Source organism: Rhopalosiphum padi, chromosome 3, assembly GCF_020882245.1.
Source record: "Rhopalosiphum padi isolate XX-2018 chromosome 3, ASM2088224v1, whole genome shotgun sequence".
Classification (NCBI taxonomy): Eukaryota; Metazoa; Arthropoda; class Insecta; order Hemiptera; family Aphididae; genus Rhopalosiphum; species Rhopalosiphum padi.
Genome location: NC_083599.1, coordinates 74,046,377 through 74,062,911, shown reverse-complemented (window position 1 = coordinate 74,062,911; position 16,535 = coordinate 74,046,377). Strand labels below are relative to the sequence as shown.

General features: G+C 25.0%; 1 protein-coding gene across 1 annotated transcript in view; it reads left to right on the top strand.

The window, feature by feature from the left end:
* Positions 1 to 16,535, top strand: part of LOC132926342 (uncharacterized) — a 157,545-nt gene that overhangs the window by 31,379 nt on the left and 109,631 nt on the right. The window lies entirely within an intron of this gene.

The window sequence follows — 16,535 nt, the reverse complement described above, 5'->3', positions numbered from 1 at the left end:
TAATAGAATATAACACAATTATGATAACAATATGTAACGATAACTTTCTGAGTAATTGGAACAGGAGAAGAGAAGTCGCAAACTAGCGATAGACTGTTGTGTTAATGTTAACAAAATGAAAATGTTAATATTTTTAAGGATTAAGTTAAAATTTAAATATTGTTAAGAAAGCGTTTAGTCAAGCATAAGATGAAAGTGATCTGTATTTAATTTTTATTGGGGGGGGGGATTTTAAATTTTGGATTATGGAACTATGTATCTTAACATAAGTATATAAATAGATGGTTTTGAAGTTTACGAGATGTTTGAACATTATTTTTTAGAAAGAATGACCGTATCTGTGGCAAATATACTTATAATTGTGTTAGACCATTGGTGAACATGTTGAATAATAAGGGTACTTTTTCACTTTATAGGGGTAGCTTGCAGTTGCTTTTTGTAAATTGTTGGTCAGAAAGAGAATCATTTATTTTGGCAATAATGTTCATTGGTGTATGTATGATTTAACTAAAAAGTAGTACGATGGTAGAAAAGATTTTAGCTTACACAGCAGGTTTGGGTAAAAAATTCGGTCAAATACTTGATCGATGTCAAGAAATATAATAATACAACTTTTTTATTTTAAAATTTAAAAGTGATGTGATTAAAGAGAGTTATCTGTTCGATTTAAATTGGATATATAGTTGTCATTTTATTTGTTTTTAAGTTTTGGAGTTTCCTATATAGTTTAAAAAGACTAAAAAGCTTATTGTTTAAAAATATATTTCTCATTGGGTTAGCCGGTTTGTCGAAGCCTAGCACGAGGGGTTATTTTTTTTTTTTTTTGTTAATAGACTACTAATGTGTTTTGGAAATGAGTATTTGACTAGGTATGAAATTGTTTAATGTTGCAGAATTTTTGGAATTTGCTATTGCGGAGAGTTTGACTGCTGAGTGCTGACTGAGACTGAATCATTTTAACAAATGAGTTGGCAGCTAGCTTGACATCACGAGTGATTTTGAGAGTTGAACCTAATTTTGTAATTCGAGTTAAGAAGCTTTTGTGTTGTGCCCAGTTGATTAGATCTGTGTTAAAGAAAGTCGATCAGGGATTTTATTTGTTTCACCAGAAATGCTTTGCTAGTGTGTGATCAGAAAAAAGGTCTTAAAAATAAAAGGTTGTTTTGAGTATAATGAATAAAGACTTTGAGTATGTTTGGATTTCTATTAGAGTCGCCCGATATATTTTTGACCATTTTATGAAAAGAATCATCGTACCGCTTTTATATACAGTTTGTAACAGGTTTTTTGGAAAACATATTAAATTGTAACTAATCAACTGAAAACCAATATTTAATTACAATTTCCCAAGAATTATTGTTTCTAAAATGCTATTACCTATACTATTATAATATTATGTTCTAACTTAGTGATATTGCTTGGCGAATTATTTATAATATAACAAATTCGAAACGTAAAATGGTTTTCCATGATATTTATATGATTAGTTACTCAAATTTATTAATTATTTGTATTAAGATCTTTTCAAATTATTAGAAAATTGAAATATAAAATAAAATATTGTTGGTTATTGTTATATTATTGGCACCAATACGGCAATACTAAATTCAAGTATTAATTGTTTGTAATCGAGCATTGTAAAAAAATTATCGAAAACCGTAATGGTACTCTAATATAACTAAAATAAAATGTATTCATAGTAAATAATGACTAACCGTTAACATACAATTAGGATTTAACATTGTTTCAATGTTGTCATGAAATTAAATTGTACACTATAAGTTCTACAAGTACTGCACATACAGACAGAATATGAATTTTTAGTAAATTAATATATGAGCACAATACATTTTTAGAAGCAGTGAAGTGGCATACACCAAAATATATGTACATAAAGTGTACACAAATATACAAATTCAAACAAAATTATGTTTAAAGCAATTGTTTGTCTACAAAAATATATTATGAATGCTTACCTATAGAGATACGTATAACCGTAATAATTTACACAAAAAGTTTTTATTCTTGCAAAGTTAAGGGATCATAATATTTATATTTGAAAAGTTAAAAGTACGTTTCTCTGATATTTGTGAGTGTCTTATCAAACTTGTACACCTTAATAAATTAGCAGGTAATCTCATCTTTATTGCAAGTTTATTATGTCATCATGGTGTTTATAAATATTTTTAAAGCTAAAAATTAATTATTCAACGAACAACATTACAACTATGCTTAATACGATTAATATTTGGTTCCAACGGTTAGTTTTCGACAATTCTTGAACATGTGTATTGTATATTTGTATTGATAAATATAAAGTATTTGGCTCTGAGAAATTGTCTAGATCTAAATAGATATACAAGTAAGAAAAAAAAGTATTTTAATCATTGGAACCATCAAATATTACACCACTTTTATTGGCAATTAAAAGAATTTTGTCAACTGTTTGTTTAAAAATGTAATTTTATTATAGGCAGCTAGTATAGGTATACATGTGCTCTTTATCAACAATAACTTGTTCAAAAGTTATACTATTATATTATTATTATAGGTGCGTTTCATAAAACTTAAACAGTTTTTCAAATGGATAAAATAATATTGCCAGTCAAATAAATATTATATGGTTTATTAATAATTATCCAATAGATAGAGTTGTATACGTATACATAAGATACATACAATAATAATAATTATACTTTTAGTCATTTTGTTGTAATTCTAAAATATTATTCGTAGAAACTTAAAACTTTTACGAATTTAATTATATTTTATATACACAATGACATTTTCAAAACGTTTTTGATCAAATTGAAGTTATATAAATATAAACTATAGAATAATAATTAAATATTAATAATATAATAAATGCAATGAAATGGAAGAGATCCTTAACACAGAACTGGGACCAACAACCGAAGACAATGCAAAGATGATTCAATTTTTAAATAATTAACCAACTTATAAAACGCAATATATAATAGATATAAAAATGAAATTGTATTGTTTCAATGTATTCTATATATTTGAATATTTTTACACAACATATAATTGAAACTAATAGCCATAGAAGACAGTTTTTAGCTTAGTGATTAATAATAAAAAAAAATAATAATAATAAATAAATGCAATTTTTTCAGAAAAACTTAATTCAACCTACCGTATTACTAGTAATAAAATAAATTACTATAATACCAATATAAATATATCATAAATTGTATTAAAAAATAATAGGCTTACAGACCGTCATCGCTTGGAATTGTTTTTAGCGGGGAATGATTTATCATTGAATTCAAATTTAATACATAACACATTACAGTGACTTAATAACTAGGTATACTCGACACCTATCACTTTATAATAGACCGGTTACTTACTTTCCCCACTTATTTATAATTTTAGAACAAGCGCACAAAATAATTCATTTTAAATATGTGTTTTAAAAAAAAGTTTTATCTATAGGTATTAATAAAAGTTAATGTTTATGTGATGCGATCACAGCCAAAATCTATCACACTCGTGATTCTGAAATTTGTTACAGAGTGCAGAGGTCAATTGTATAATTTTATAATAAATGTTCATTACACAGGTAAAACAAGTAATTGTACATTATTAAAAAAATAATGTGATTATGTCGAGGCCAATTTTTTAAAATTTGCATTTTAAAGAGGATTTGCTCACACAGCGTTATTTTTAGCTTACAAAAAAGATTTCCAATAGTTACAGAAAATGAAATAGTCGTTACGATTACCGATGAAAGAATTTTAAACCTGTATTTTATATTTGGTCATAACTCATAACATACCAAATAACTATGTTAAAAATCTATTCTGTTTACATTTGACGGAGTTAAGGAAATGTAATTCCACGAGCATTTAATTTGTTACGGACAACGCCATGCAAGATCAGCTATAAGCAATAATTCAATTTACTAAAATAACTTTAATTAGAAAATTGTTTTATTAAAACAGACCATGTAACCCAGTGGGAAGCTAATGTTTTAACACTATTGTACACTAAAGCAGCGATTGTGTGTTAAGTAATCTGCGCCTAATAAACTAAATAATGGAGTCGCCTATTTAATAATTTAATATTTATCACATTTAAAATAAAAATACGCTAACACGAAACGAAATGATATCATCGCATGCATAATATATATTACTATAGTCGTATAGGTATTCAAAAAAATTAGGTACTTATATTAGTAGTCTTTTTTTTTTTAGGTATTATTTAAAACACGATAATTCACAATTTGTATAATACTTTAATAATATTAAAATAAGTTTATTTGATAAATTAAAAATAATACATATGGCAATATGGCATGAACAACGTGTGATGAGTAAATCACTCTATCATCTTTTAATTAAATTAATAGGTCTCTGCGCCATTTGTGTTTTAGTCTGTGTGATAGAATACATAAAATAATTAAGTGGATTATAGTGCGTGTTTAAATTTTAGTGAAAACATTTATGAATTATTTGGGCCATTATTATTATAGTCTAACATAATATTAAATCCTGTGTCATCGTATAGCATAATATGTAATAAGTACAATGTTTTTCTATTTACGGTGTTTATAGTATTTCCTATTACAAATATTTTGAAAAAAAAAATGATAAAAATAATAATTATGTATATATATATATATATATACACATTATTCCTGTGAGATAATTTAAAGTCAGAACTTGGATTACGTTAATCGCAAATACTTAACGTCCGTAAATTGTTGATAAACAATATGCAATTAATGTGCAATATTGCTTTACTAAATCGACACCTTGGTTGTTGATTTGACTATAATTCGTAATTAATTGTTATTTTTCAAAAGTATAAGCTTCGATGGCTGGTCAATAAATTAACACAATTCATAGTATCCGGCCAAGCAGTCGCACTGTGTCATGGAAGAGGTTTCCGGTGACACGATAAAGCATCTATACGCTGATTATTATCTTTGCATGGCGGTATTGTCTTGAAAATAAAATATTGAATAAAAGCCAATTAATTATTAATTATTGAAATCGTTGACAAACATAATTAATATTAATGGCTCGAGATAATTAATCATTTACAGTTGTTCGGCTATTCACACAGCTTGTCGATTTGTATCAACACAATTCCCGATAACATAATAATATAAAGTGATAAGGTACGTGTAAAATGTATATTATATATATTATGTTTATAATATAGAAATAGTTCTCGAATAGTTCACATTACAATTTGAATAAATTATTTGTAGTGGAGAGTTAATCGGAATATATTTAAACTTATATCCACTATAGCGGGTTAATTTTTTAACACAACAGTTTATTAATTTAAGTTAACTTATCGATAAACTTTTAATGAGTATGCTTAGATCTTGGTTTCTAAACGTGGTTTATGAGTTGAAGACTTTAAAACGAAATACAACCAATCGAGTTGTAAATTCCCAGCTATAGATATCCAATCAAGTCGTTCTCTATTGAAATACAATTTAATACTGTGTACTAAATTTGCTTTGTGTTATTTAATTTAAGTATAATGCAAATTAATGTATTGTAATAAAGAACAATGATATACCTCTAGGCTATTGCTAAATAATATTTTCCGTGGTATTGGTAAGGTAATGTAATGAAAGTCGCAATGAACACAACGGGAATAAAAGGTATTCCATTATGCTATTAAACCTAAAACAAAGTCTAATCATATTTATACAAGTTTTATGTACACAGTACACAATTCAATATACTATTAAAATCTGTAAAATTAAATTATGTTAGCATTTCAAGGAATCAGAGACGTGATATATTTTATACGAAGTAGAATAGTTGCTATAATCTATTCTTAGAACATTAATGAAGTATTCGTAATTAATTTTTGTTCAAATAGATAGTCTTTAAAGGTAAGCTTAAAAATTTTAAAACATGAATGTATTTTTCAAAATTCATTTTTGTCACTAATTGTTCCGAATTACATGATTTATATTTAGTTCTAGTTTAGTAGAAATAGATGGTAATAAATAATAATAATTTTCAGATTTATTTTTTTTTAATACTATAAGGACATTTTTTTAACTTTATTTATTCAACATACATGTGAATGTGTTAAAACAAAAAATGGTTATTCAATATTTATTATAGTTATAGTTAAAATGGTTGTATTTGTTATGCATTCAATCACAAGTATAATATATTAATATGCATTATGTTATCATGACATTATGTTGTGAATACTAAATCTATATTTATTAATATTAAGCATTTTCTATCAATGTCGTATCTGAAATTTAATCATGGGAGGAGGGTGTCTAAAAATTGTAATTCACCTCAAAACATCGAGAAGGGTTCCACCCCCGGAATTACACACACAAAATAAACAAACAATTTTTCAATGACAGATTTATCTTTTAGTAATAATAAAAAACTCGCATAGTAATAAAAATACAAGAAAAGGACACTTTTTAAATCAACAAAAGGTATCTTTTTTTTCATTTCCAAATCGATTAGTTATTGTATGGACTTCCACTTCAATATCTCTGTGTTTATTTAATAATGCCAAACCAGTCACCTTTCTCCTCCCATTTTTTTTTTTATCTTGTCCAAGTTTTTAATTCAACAAAACAAAGCTACGTGCAATGAAGTAACAACTAAAAGCAAGCAATAGCTGCCACAAATTAATAATCTAAAATTGAATATAGTTTTAAGTAAATCGAATATAATAACTGAAAATAGTGATTTACTTTCATAAAATTAAAAGAAGAGTAATACAATTTTTTAATTTTCAATCTTTATTAAAATTTAAAAGTCTACTGAAATAAAGTGATATATTCAGATTTTTTTAAATTTGATTTTTGTTTATGTAGCTTTCTATTTTATCTTATGGTTCTAAAATATAATTGTGTCTTATCAACTATAATATATGATTTAATAATGGTGTTTTAAAATTGTTTTAATCAAAAAGTTTAACGTAGCATCTCTATAGATCGGAAATTGAGTATAGATGGTATTTTGATGAGGTCGTTTCGTTTCCGTGTATAGGTAAGGTCACCGTCAAACATTTTTTCAAAAATGTCATCATACACGGTTGTAACTTGAAAATCGATTTTTGAATGCGGTAATTTATCATTATTTTCGAATTTAGTATGAAATTTCACCACAATCCCTCGCCAATTTGACCTAGCCAGACAACACAAGTGCCTAACACCGGGTCTTAAATTTATATTCAAATTTTTAATTTATGTTTTTAATATTTGTATTGTAAATGTATGTATGGTTTGCAGAATTCCCCGTGCACTACGTAGGTGTATATAATACATTAATATGTATCATAGTTACTAATAGCTACTTGACAGATGGCAGGTGATAGATTTTCGTTTAACCTAATTTAAAATACGACGTACGAATAAGTACTTATATTACACTATATTATAATATACTCATAGTGGAAAATTAATATAAGTACAACGTAGAGCTAAACTCGTACTTATATCAATATAATTAAAAATTAAATTATTTTTATTTAATTCCAAAATAATCCACTGCATATAATATTATATGTATCCCTTTAATCCATTAGGTAATATTATAGTGTTATGTTGTATATATACGAGTACAGTATGTTGACTGTTAAGCTTTCTACATCATAATAACACGTATGGAGACACACATAGTAGTAGCTTTTTTTTGTATAAATTTTATTATTAAAATGTACAACTACGTTAAATGTCAAATTTAATTATAAATCAGATGACCCTATTTTCACTTTTCCGTGTCAGCGTTTGAATCCAGTTATACATTTATAATATCTAGAGGATTTCCCATATACATATAAAGAACATTACAATTATATTCCTGACTTAACGGTAAAGCTGTTTTTTTTTTTAGGTATATCAGTTTACACAGACATACACGCAAAATTAATTTTTTTTTTATCTATTATGTAGATTTCTAGATACATGATATTATTGAATTAATTAGGATGTCACTTGATAATAAAGATTAGATATCTACTACAGAAAGAACTTACTTTTTATAATATAGAATATAACCTTTTATAGTTTTTTTTAATTTATTTATTTTCGTTATTTACGAAATTTATCAGATAAAAACGTGTATTATAACTATTAATATAATTGGCGTATTGTATAATATCTGTTAATTGTGATTAAAAAGGTTTTATTATGTATTCAATTCTGTATTCATGAAATCATAATAAATACAATTTTAGAAACTCAGTACTATAGTTAGGAATAACTATAAATACTAAATAGGCGTTCCTATAATAAGTGTATTTATAAGTATATAGTTTTTTTTGTGTGGAATGAGTAGTCGAGAAGTGTTAGGCTTGAATTCGATTCGTTAAATTATTGGTTTCTTTATCCGTTTTATAGTATCTTTATTTTTTATAATCAGAGTATTTTCAAAAATAATTTCAACAAACAACAAGAAGTTTTTTGAATTGGGAAAAATTTGATACTTTTATTTTGTTTTTTATCAAATTTATTACATTGTGAATAAAGTTTAGCTAGAAGTTAAACATTATAACGGATCTAAAGGAAATAGTTATTTAATTATTGCAAATTAAAAAAAATTGTCATAGTAATAAGAGATTTACACGAACTTCATGGAAAGTATTGTACATGTTAATATTCTTCAACTTATAATTATTATCAAAACTAACCGTAAAATTATAAAAACGACGTGATAGTTGCAGTTTTACTTCAGTTAAATTTTAGGATTTTTAAATATTATGTTTAAATAAAGTTTAAACATTTCAATAGTTAAATATTTTACATTAACATTATTCCCTCTCTATTCTCTATTTATTTTTTTTATTTTTTTTGTATTACCTAGTTCTCATACGTATTGCTTATTGTGGATCAACATTTTTATTTCATAAATAAAAAAATAACTAAATTTCTTACCATACTAAAATTGTATTTAGTTTTTAATTTGTATTGAGTTTATTTAAAAAAATTAAATATTTCAATCTCCTAGTCATCTGTAAGTACTCTTCACCCTCAAAAATATGCATTAAAACAATTATTATTATTTCAGTATCATGAATAACGTATATTTATACGTATTTCATAATGGTAAATAAATTATTTTACAATATTATGTCTTGTATTAAGTACGTATAAAGTAATTTAATTTAAGAATTTTGTAGACGTGTTTTAGTGTCCACAAAACTAACTTAAACATAACCAACAACTATATTAAATTAAACATAATATACTTATTTTATAATACGGCCCTTAATAATAATATAGATGTAATGAAGTATTTAACTTCAAATGTATTCATTAATGGCGATGACAAGATGTTGAAAAAAACCAGTCATCTCTTCTAACGGTGTAAACAATTCAATATTATGAACTATACTATAAATACTTTTAGTAAATCTCTCACAATTATTTTACCACAACTGTAATGGTTGTTCATTTATCATTCGTATAATAGTAGAATATTGATAAGTACATAGATCATTTTTTCGTCAATTCCAATTATCTGTTATTAATCTTATCATAAACATTTTTTTATTTATTTTTTTAAAAAAATGTTTATTATTATTTAACAAATGTCAATAAAATATTATTAATTTATGTAATTTACGTGCATTTACATAACTTAGAAGTACCTATATGAAATATACCAAGCATAGGATAGATCGTTAAGTATCTATACGTTTATACCTAGTAAACATTTGAAAATACAATCAACTGCAGTATACAATCATTAGTAAAATAGAATATGATGTGCTACTAAGGCTTATCTATTTGGTTAGATGGGTTATGGACTTATGGTCTACGAATTTGAGTGAGTTATAGTTATAGTCGTGTTATATTGGTTATTAGATTATTACACCTGAAATATAATATTATATGTATATCCGTGTGCTAAAGATGATCCTGATATAAGATTTGTATAGCATAATGTTATATATTTTATTCTTGAATTAAAAGTCGGTATCTGTATAAATAAAATAAAATAATAAATGATGTATTTATATATTATTAATTTATGTATTTTTATAAGTATTTCTAAGAGACTGTTAATATATTTTCAAAAATATTAAATACATTATTGTAACTAAAATGAAATTCAAACTTTAAATTAGATTTTAAGAAATCATAGAGAAACGTAAAAAAAAAATACATAGTGTGACTAAGTATTGATTACTCGACTCATTTGATTCAACCCGGAGCATGCTTGTGGTATTCCCTGCAAAATAATATAATTAAAACAATAGTTGTTAGAAGTTTTCGCTTTCGCATACGGAAATTATACATTGAAAATTGAAACTGACCTCTTTAAATTACTATTACTAATTAGATTTGGTTAGGATATCCTGAATATCCAAAAGAGAATTCAAAGAAAAATGTAATACAGTTTTTTTAAACGAAGATATTTAAATTAATTGTATTTAAAAATACGAATGAGTTCATTGTAATGGATTTTTAGTGGTTAGATTTTCATGGATATTATTGTAGGTACTCGTGATGGTAGATATAATATTGTACCGTATAGATACACGTTACATGATATAATAGGTAGGTATACAAAAGACGAAACAAATATTTTAATCACAATAATTATTCAATAAAAGTGAAATTTAAATTTTTTGGTTTAAATCGTAACATTTATCCAGTTTTATTTTTGTAGCTGAGAATCAACCACATACCAAATAAACCGATTCGCCGATAAAATAGCTCTCTAGATTAAACAATATCGAATATAATACTAATATAATACTTATCTAGACGTTTTGCAAGCTTTCAACCACTCATGTCACCAAGTTATTATTTTTTTTAAATAAAATCAATTCTGCCTCTTTCGTATTATTTAATAATTAAATCATATCTTACCGATCGTATTTTTATAGTTCGTGGTGAATCAGATCTTGCCCACGTAGCTCCAATACTAGATCTTCAAGGAGCAATCATGGCTCAATTTCTCTATATAATCTACTCTTCTGATCAACCAACTTTTAATTAAACACCTTTGTCGGAAAAAACACTGAAGATAAAGCAACTTTATTCTCCTGCGTGAAGATCCAATAATTTTCACTGTAAATCTACAGACAAATTTTAATGAACTGGCTAAAAGGTCACTTTACCCTTGTACTACGAAATTGTATTTAAAATTTGTGTTATGAACTAGTAAGAAATTAGTAATACATATTTTTATAATTATGAGTTTGGAATTTATAACATCATAATTTATACTAATACATTTTTTTTATTCCCGGGTGTCAGACGTCAGTCGATAGAGTAAGCATTCTGTGCAAAAAAAATACACAGATTTCGAATGGTTATTAACTCCGAAAGTATCTCTAATGTAATTTATTTTTAATGTTAAATAATGTTAGAAAAATATTGGTTTTATAAAACATGGAAATTTTATTAGTGGTTTAAAATATATTAATTATTATACGTAGTTGAGCTCTTATACTCAGAATGATATTTTGATACAATTATTTATTTATTTAAAATTTTCACATTTTTTTCAATTATGTTTTTTCTTTAAAGACCTATCTGTTTTAATCAAGATTTTTTTTTCAATTTTGTAAAACAATATTGATACAATGAAACAAAAATATATAATATTAGATGATATTACGGGAAATAAATACTTTTGTTGGAAAATCAGCAGTATCGTGATGTAAATAAAAAACGAGTATTTTTTTGTTGTTTTGTTTGAAAACATGAAAACACTAACAATTATTGAACACACTTCTTTTAATAACAATAATCTACGATTGTTTAATGGTACCTAATATGGAGCCGTGTGTTATTTCCGTGCGTTTATTTGAAAAAAAAAATAGTGAGCCTGCCATTACCCACCAACGGGTCCCTTAGGATTAAAGTAATTACTCTTATCTATGTCAGTAATAATATGAGAAAATAAAAACGCACTCCTTATAAATATATGTTGTATAATATAATATATAGGTCTGAACAATAATACAGCCTAGTGGCTACTATATTATCATCGCACGCCGATCTTCTTTGATGCATATAAACAACCGTGCCGGTACGAAATTACACACTAATTATACATTTCACCTCAGTCGTATTATAATATATACCGATGATTTTGATGTCAACGATAACGCGGTTTTTATTGAGTTAATTTATAAATAGGTTTATATTACAGTGGTAGGTAGGCAGGTACGTATAATACGTATACATATTATACCTATTATACCGATTGGTGATCGTGTCTAGACGTATATATATATATATATATATATATATATATATATATCTAACTACTGCGGCATGTTGTTTTATTCAAAGATTAGACATCGACACGAGAACCTAATGGCGTAATAAAATATGGTTGAAATATTAGAATTAAAAAAAAAAAATCATAAAAGCCTTCTTTCTCACATTATTGGTATGCACTTTTTAACAACTCAATTATCAACGCCCGTGCCCTACAATGGTATAATATATAAATCATATAAATAATAATATCTTATCACTCAAAACGATCTTACTTCGGAGCAGGAGCCTCTATAATACGATATTAGTTTATACGATTTTAGTTATACTATATTATAATATACATATATATATATAGGCGTAAGTTGGGTAGGTAGGTACTTCACGTGTACGCCTTGTCTCCTTGGTTACAAGATACATTTTGATTAAAAATATACATGATATATATATTGCTGGTACTATCTATAGTAGGTAGGTTACATAGATCATGATCATATTGCAGTCAACGTAAAAAAAGTTTAAAACAAAACTACGTAAATTATTTTAGTATTAAAATTTGTTAAAAGTTTTTCGAGCAATGATTTACAGAACCAAACCGTAAACACTAGATAGGTATGCTTTTAGGACCATTATTTACGTATACTTATACTCTTTTACTTACCCGGCTTTATGTGTAAGATTTTTTTTGTTTTATGTACATCAATACTTCGAAATTTATAATCGATAAGACATAATACCTATAAATACAATATAAATGGCCATTCAAAGTAAACGCGCTACCGACAAAATATTATAACGCACTTATAACGACGGCCAACGGGTTTTTGACATCGCTGTTTTATGTACTCTTATATATATAGATTATTATGAAATGCCCTGTATCATTGTGTTATCTCTTTTGTCGAAAATGTGTTTGAAATGTCTAATGACAAACAATGAAAAATATTTTTGCTGAAATAATGTTGTAGATAACGCTGACTATGAATATTATATTAAAAACGATAACTGCTTTATACCTTAAAAAAAGTACGAATGAACACGACACGATAACGTGATAATGGAAGTAGCAGTTTTGTTATAATTTGCGACCGCCTTACTATAATAACGTGCACATACAAATAATATTTATACTTTAAAACATTATGTAGGTTATAATATAGGTGTAACTATAGCATAATAAATATATGTAAATACCACATTTAGATTTATTGCGAGTTTGAAATGTTTTATTTTTTCATAGTATACAATACTAATGTCAGTGAGGTAAATACTTAATAATAATACAATACTGCCGTTGTAAGTACCCATTATGGAGTGTAAATATTTAATATAGTTATACAGATGTATTATTAGATTATGATTTTTAAAGAAGAACATATTATTAAAATAGAGCAAAAAGCAAGTCAATACAATACGTAACAATTTATGCAGTTTATTATAATGTACTTACAACTATTTTAAAACTGTTTTAAATTGGTTATTGGAATATACAAATTAACAAGTATGGTTTTTAATATTAGATAGATACTTAATTTTTAATTGATGAGCTGGTGGGTATCGACAATAGTATTTAAGATTTATAGCACCACTATGTTAAACCTAACAATTTAGCATACCTAAATATGTTTTCTATGAAATAATATTACAGAAGAAAAAATATTAAGCTTTTATTTATTAAAAATTCTGAACCTTAAATTTTAAAGTTAATAAAGTAGAATTATGTTTGAAATATTAATCTTATACATTTCTGTACAAAATTCAGACAATTTTTAAAAAATGTTATAATTACTCGTAAATAAGTATACAGATTCATACTTAATATACTAAATATAGTATAATTAAAAATTATTTTGGGTAATTTTTTTTGTAACAACAGTTCAACTCGAGTAAAAATAAAATTATTGTGTGTGTTCGGATACCAAGGCGAAGAAAAAACATCTAGGTAATACTAATATTATATTATATGATAAATCAATAGTTGTACAAAATATTATTAGGCCAATTAATTGATCGGAAACTTTTCAGTTTACACGCTTTATAACTGTAATACCCATTAAATATTTTTAATAAATAAGTAGTTTGGTTATTTGTTTCATGTCTCTATTTATCATGCCTACAAAATAACTTTGAATTTCGACGTAATTGGCTACCTTTTTAAACAAAAATTAAAGTTTTAGTTAATTTGTTGCCATCCAAAAAAAAAATATTAAACATATGGGTTTGGAACTTTTCACTATTACATATAATATGATTTACTATAAACAATAAAATATTTAGACTAATTTTATGCTATTAATACCATGAACCTATGTCCTATACGTATTAACACCATTCAACGGTTCGTTCTTAATTCTTATAAGTTAATAAAAGCTAATTATATTATATGAAATAATGTATTTAAGTATTTTATAAGTTCAACTTACTGTATTAAAAATAATAGAATAAATTACTTATAGCTGTATAAATAATATTTATATTGTATAATAAAAACTTAGAAATATATGATGACTCGCTGTCACCGTTAGGAATCGTTTTTCGTATACAATGATCTGAAACATCTTTAATAGTCAATAAAGTCACCTATAAGATCTAAACAATAACAAATAACATTTGACATAATAATATAATAAACAGCAGAACGACTTTATCGTGTTTTTATAAATTTTACAGTAACAACTGAAACAAAATAGTTGTAATTATTATGTACCAATTATCAATTTTATAATTTATGGGGACAAATGAAATTAAAATCAAGCAATAAGTATTTATAAAATACCACAAATTGATGATTTTTTTTTGTTTTAATATCAGTTTTTAACGTTTAATGAAGGATAATTATTGTTATTTATTAAAAAAATATATTTTATCGAAATTATATTATTCCGTCAAAACAATTTTTATAAATAATTATTTTTCTTGTAATATATTTTATATCTATGTTATATTATATTATTATGTACCAATTGACTGATATAAGCTATTGAAAAGATAAACATTATTTACGTACTTTTATAGTCTATAATGAAAAAACTTAATCAATTACGACTCCTTGATTATTCTTTGATATAGTTGAATACTCATTACACCTCTTAGAGTAAATAGATGTGGTAAATATTAAATTTAACTTTCTATCAGAATGTTAACAAATGGTATTCAACGAATCAAGAGCAACTTTAATGTTGTCGAATTCTCAGGTCACAGTCAGTTTTTGTAAATATTTACCAGGTATAAGTGTACCTTATATATAGCTGAAGAAAATGCATTTTTGGTTACATCAATGTAAATTTGGTTTAACAAAATGGATATAATGTTATAGGATTTTCAATAATCATTTATTACATTTTGAAAGTTATATTGATCACGTAACTTAAGATTTTTATACTTCACGAAGTACAATTTAGATGAATCTATTTGAACCGACTTTGCTTTGTGAGATTTAGTATGACTGGGTTAAGATAAATATGTATTATAAATAAATAATTATTCCAATATGAAGTATTTAAAAGTGTTTAAATTGAAAAATAATTATGTATGACGTCATAAGTTTGGGAGTATAGTTGGTACTACCATTCTAATAATTTAAATATAATCTTTATAGAATTAAGCAATACATCAATGAAAAATTGTCAATTAAATATAAATATGACTAAAAATGTATATAGCAAATAATATTCTATTTGCTATAACCTATAATATAAGCACCAACTATGATAGTACATCAGCTATATTTTTCCAAAATTAATTTAATTATAATATTACACATAACCCATTAATGATCTGGTAATAATTATTAGAATAATATTGTTATATAATTACTATAGAATAAATATTATCATTCAATTTATAAACCGTAAATACATAAATACGATAATACAGTAGTTCTACATTTTTACAAAATGTGTATAATTACATGGATATATCTGGATAATTTTTTCATTGAATCTATAATACATCACCAATAATAGTAACTTACTAACATTAATTAATTCTACTATTAAATGTGCAAAGAACTATTGACTGAGAGTTTTTTAACATAAATTAATTCAATGTTTATTTTATATACTTAAATATTTAATTTTTGTTTATTCATATGTAATAATTATTCTCGTATAAAATAACTGCTTTAATCTAAATGCTTATTATAGGTAGATGATAGTTGTATTCATAAAAATAGTTAAAGAAAATAAATATTTAGTTTTTTTATAAAAGATTTGTTTGTTTAAAATGTTGGAATATGTTTAAACCATGGATTATAGATAATAAATACAAAAATAGGCATAAGCCATATTGGATTATCAGCGAAAATACAATATTAAAACCT